General features: G+C 42.5%; 1 protein-coding gene across 2 annotated transcripts in view; it reads right to left on the bottom strand.

Moving 5' to 3' along the window:
- The window catches only part of STXBP1 (syntaxin binding protein 1), a 90,709-nt gene extending 90,648 nt beyond the window's left edge, over positions 1-61 (bottom strand). For both annotated transcript variants that reach the window (XM_077479037.1, XM_077479038.1), the window contains exon 1: positions 1-61. This exon is cut by the window's left edge and continues 102 nt beyond it. The gene's annotated coding sequence lies outside the window, so the exon portion shown is untranslated.
- Positions 62-5,523: the final 5,462 nt, after the last annotated feature.

Below are 5,523 nucleotides of genomic sequence, written 5' to 3'. Positions count from 1 at the left end.
CTGATTGCAGGGGATGGGGTGGAGAGAGGGAGGAGGGAGCACTATGCTACTGTGCTGATGATGCTGATGGTGAAGAGGAGGGAGAGAGGATGGAGCACATATCAGCTGACCATAATGCAAGAGGAAAGAGCATCAAAAGGGAGGGGATGCTGCAGGAGAGAGCAAGAAGGTGGGGTGACATCTTGGATCAGGTGTCACCAGGACCCCTTCTCTTCTTCTACCTCCTCCTGTCCATTCTCTCTCCTACTGCTCATTGTCACCAGCAGTGTTCTCATTTATTAATAGATCTCCATAAGAAAAAAAAAAAACACCCTGCTCTATTGCATTGCATCTATGGTTTTAAACCTTTTGTGCCCTTTCTCAACCTTTTTAACATGGAGGAACCCTTTGAAATAATTTTCTGGGCTCAGGGAACCCCTGCTAATAATTACTATATCAGCAGCTCATGGTACAGGAATGTGATGACCTTTAGGAAGAATACTCCTAAGCCCTTGTTCACGGGGTCGGACATTCCAACAGAAAATGTACGATCGGACCGTGTTGTTGGATAATCCGACTGTGTGTGGGCTCCATCGGACTGTTTCCGTCGGAATATCCGACTGACAAAGTTGAGAGCTGGGCTATAAAATTTTCCAACAACATGGTCCAATGGGACTTTGTCCTATCGTTTGTAGAGAATTCCGATCGGACAAAGTGCCATGCATGCTCAGATCAAATTCCTAGATTAAAGCTATTGGCTACTAGCCTGAACGTAGTCCAGTTGTAACGAAATAACGTCACCACGATACGAAAGATCGGATTTTCTAACAACTTTGTCTGACCGTGTGTATGCAACACAAGTTTCGGACAAAATCCAATGGATTTTGTTGTCGGAATGTCCAACCATGTGTAAAAGGGCTTACATTCGTGGTGGTTAAAAGAATGGACCCTTAGATATAGCAAAAAATTATAAAAATCACTGATCTTCCACCTCAGTGCCAGAAGTTGCTCATTGCACAAGGAAGCCCTAGCAACCTCTGGTGGAACCATATAACCATGGTTGAGAAAGACTGATCTATTGTATTTTTATGCCGTGTACACACTACCGGTTATCCTGTTGGAATAAACTCTGAAGGTTTTTCCGATGGAGTTCTGACAGAATTCCCCTGAAACCGTCTTGCGTACACACGATCACACCAAAGTCCGACCATCAAGAACACGGTGACGTACAACACATAAGACGGGACTAGAAAAAGGAAGTTCAATAGCCAGTAGCCAATAGCCTCCGTCTCGTACTTGCTTCAGATCATGCATCGTTTTTGGTTCGTCGGAACAGCATACAGACGAGCGGTTTTCCCGATAGGAAATATTTAGAACATGTCCTATTTCTAGGTCCATCAGAATTTTCGACGTAAAAAGTCAGATGGGGCATACACACAATCGGAATATACGATGAAAAGCTCCCGTATGACTTTTTCTGTAAGAAATTCCACTCGTGTGTATGCGGCATTAGAGATAGCATTGACTTTGCAGTTTGTCTACTTCATTTGGGAGCTGAGGTTTCAAATGTATACGTGGTCCAGTTGTGACCCCCCCCCCCCCCCCCCCATCTCATGATTGTACTGTATCTGGGTCTATTGGGCATATGCATGTTATCTATGGTGGCCACAGTTCAATTGTACTTTGTAGCTTCTCTAGCATGTAGCTGTATTTATATTAGACTGGTCAGCCTTTCTCGACCTTCTATCCCCTGAGGAACCTTGAAATATTTTTTAGGGTTCTGGGAATCCTGCTAAATCCAGTCCATTGGAGGTGGTAAGAAGGTCCCCCTTACATTGGTGGTCAGTGGGAAGAATGTCCCTTACATTGGTGGTCAGTGGGAAGACTGTCCCTTACATTGGTGGTCAGTGGGAGGATTGCTACCTGGTAAATGGTCCTATATCTTATATATCATAAACTTTTCCAATAAAGCACAATGAAATTAGAGTTTTTTTTATGTATATACACACACAGATGGTTTTATAGAGAGTATTTTACCTGACAGTATGGGGGTCCAGGGTCTATTTTATAGCATATATAAACCTAGTGGCTATGTAAATGACTGCTGAGGTATATACATTTGCATATAATATATGATTCAAAATCCTTTATGTAAGAATTATGATAAAATTACCCCATAAGGGTCAGTAGAATAATGATAGCTTTCATCATGTAGTCTTAAAATTATGTGGTAACTTTACCTGGTAATATCTGGATTGCAATAGAGGTTGCAGAATTCCCGAACATGTAAAACACCCCCTGAGTTGTTGCTGTTACCTTAACAGAGACAAATGACCATAGAATGTTTTCAAACTATTGTATGCGGCCATGTACTCTCTAGCCCCGGTTTTCTTTGTATGGTGTGCCTGGGGGTTTATGTGCGTCCTTTCGTATAGAACGGAGGGTTGTGTGCGTGGGACACGCTGGTGCGGCAGGTGCACAGACATAGAAAACACATGGTGTATAATATATACATATAACCTTTATTTAATTTAATGTGGAGAGATAATCAGGTTCTCTTATGTATGTTTATATATTTGTTTGGTGGAGTAACCCGATTTTATAAGGCATATCGCAGATCCCACCTTCTCTCTATAGATAGTATGTTATAAATGTCCCTCCTGCTTTTGTTCTTTTAATTTTGATTGGCCAAATTAGGGGGTGTGAGCCATGCACTGTGCTCTCTTCTTCCTTAAAATATGTAGTGTGTAGTGGCGTGGCACCGCCGCTGAAGATGTCTATGACGAAACGCGTACGACGGAGCCATGCACACTACGTCACTTCTGGGTAGCTCCAGTGTGTGGAGCGCAGTTGGAGCACACACTGCGCATCCACCGACCGAGCCCCGCACAGACATACAATTAGAGGTGACTATAAGTCATATATTGCGCCTTCCTCTGAAAAACTGTGATTTTATGGCCCCACTCATAATGGATATATAAACTATCCAGACTGATATACTGGAATAGGTTTAAAATATCATATATAAGACGGATATATGAGCTGAGGGGATGTTTTTTCTGTATAAGAGGAAAGTGTGTTTTTTAATTATTTTAAAAAATTTCTTATACATGAAAAAAAATTTTGCCTCACCAATTATCAGTATTGAAATATCTGGACCTTTTTGTTTTTGTTTTTGAATCTGTTTTTGATTACGTTTTTTAATAAATAAGAAATGGTTTGTTCCAATTGCTACACTGTGGAAGCCACTTTTTGTTTTTTATGAGGAAAAACACTGGAGACTATTGAGCTTGATATTTATAAAGAAGGAATATACCTTTCTTAGGTCTGATTCCTGGAATCACATGGTACTTGAAGCTGTGATACACTTAAAGGAGCTGATTTACATGCACATTACCCCTGCAGGGGTACAGACATCTAGTGAGTGGGGACCCTTTGGGGGGAGCACTCGAGTCACTTGAAGAGTACATGAGCACGAAAGTCACTTTATGAAAATATTCTTCTGCTGGATTTTGCACAATCCAAGAACTATGTTTTGTGGACATTAACCTAATTTATTATTATTTCTGTTCCGCTTGCTCTTCTATTTTTGTTCTGCTTGATTTCCTCTACTGGCGTCTGTCAGACACCAGTAGAGGAAAGCCGATCGGCTGCTCCTCTGACAGGGGGGTCTGTGCTGATCGATTATCAGTGCAGCCCCGCCCCCGAGGATGCACACACTGGACCACCAGGGATGCCACCAGACCACCAGGGATGCCCAGCACCAGTTATGCCACCCTAGACCACCAGGGATGCCAGTCAGTGCCCACAATGGATGCCAATAATTGCCCACAATGGATGCCAATCAGTGCCCACAATGGGCATCACTGATTGGCATGCATTATTTTTTGGCACTGATTGGCATCCATCAGTACAAAACAATACAATACCGCCTATCAGTGTCCATCCGTGCCACCTATTAGTGTCCATCCATGCCACCTATTAGTGCCCATCCGTGCCACCTATCAGTGTCCATCTGCGTCAACTATCAGTGCCCATCCATGCCGCCTATCAGTGCCCATCCATGCCCATCTGTGCCGCCTATCCATGCCCATTCATGCCGCCTATCCATGCCAATCCGTGCCAGCTATCAGTGCCAATCTGTGCCACCTATCAGTGTCCATCCGTGTCGCCCATCAGTGCCACCTATCAGTGCCACATATCAGTGCCCATCAATGCCACCTCATCAGTGCCACTTCATTGGTGCCAACTCATCAGTGCTGCCTTATCAGTGTCCGTCAGTGCAGCCCCATCAGTGCCCATCAGTGAAGGAGAAAACGTACTTATTTACAAAGTTTTGAAACTGAAACAAAAAAAACATTTTTTTTCAAAATTATCGGATTTTTTTTATTTGTTCAGCAAAAAATAAAAACCGTAGAGGTGATCATATACCACCAAAAGAAAGCTCAATTTGAGGGAAAAGAAATGATAAAAATTTCATTTGGGTACAGTGTTGTATGACCGCGCAATTGTCATTCAAAGTGCGACAGCGCTGAAAGCTCAAAATTGGTCTGGGCAGGAAGGTGTTTAAGTACCTGTTATTGAGGTGGTTAAAAATACAAAACTCCAATAAATAACATGCCTGGGGGATGCACTGACCCTGTGAAGTGGCACATCTGATCAATGTACACAATGTTTACTACTAACATTTAAAAACTAAAAAGCGTGTTCAAATTGCTGGCAAAACGACAGCTCCCAACTGCTTTGCTCTGTTTGTAAACAAAGCGGCTGGGGATTCCATTCATCTATACCATATCCTTATCAAAGCTGAGGGCCTGGTACAGATGTAAATGGGGGACCTCGATAATTCAAAAGAGGCACTTTAGATCTAGTATGAATTTTAAGAAGGACCCCTCATGAATGAAAAATAACAAAAAACAACAACTTGACCCCCCTCAAGAAAGAAAAAAAGCATGATGCCCCCCTGGAAAATCCATATCAGACCCTTATCTTAGCATGCAGCCTGACTGGCCAGGAAAGTGTGGGGAGGGGGGTCTGCCCTCCTCCTTAACCACAACAAATCACATGCCCTCAACATGGGGGGTACATTGACAGCAAAGCACCTAGTTCCCATGTTGATGAAGACAACAGCCTCTTACCCACAACATACCAAAATGGAAAGAACCCTCTGAATGGGACTTTTTAGGGCATCAATCACTACAGTATTTATTTAAAAGAGTACATTTTAATATACAAAATTAAAAATATATTCCATAGCACAATACAGTAAAAGACGATATGCAGTTAACATGACAAATAAGCATCTGATCAACACTTTGGATGAAGATTATATTGGCCTCTCACTCTTCTTCGTAATCACAGACCATCCACTTACCCACAATGTAGTCATTGTGGGGGTCTCTAGGCGGGGGGGGGGTATCAGAAGCTAGAAGGCCCCTTTAACAATAAGGGTTCCCCCAGATACTCCAACTCATGTGAATAAATAAGGGGTACTCAGTATGCCTACCGATTCACTTAAAAAGATATAGTGTGTAAATAAAAAGC

The sequence above is a fragment of the Lithobates pipiens genome, unplaced genomic scaffold (assembly GCF_037356315.1).
Source record: "Lithobates pipiens isolate NorthernLeopardFrog02 unplaced genomic scaffold, aLitPip1_a1.2 Scaffold_1, whole genome shotgun sequence".
Taxonomy (NCBI): Eukaryota; Metazoa; Chordata; class Amphibia; order Anura; family Ranidae; genus Lithobates; species Lithobates pipiens.
This window is presented reverse-complemented; position numbering and strand designations above follow the sequence as displayed.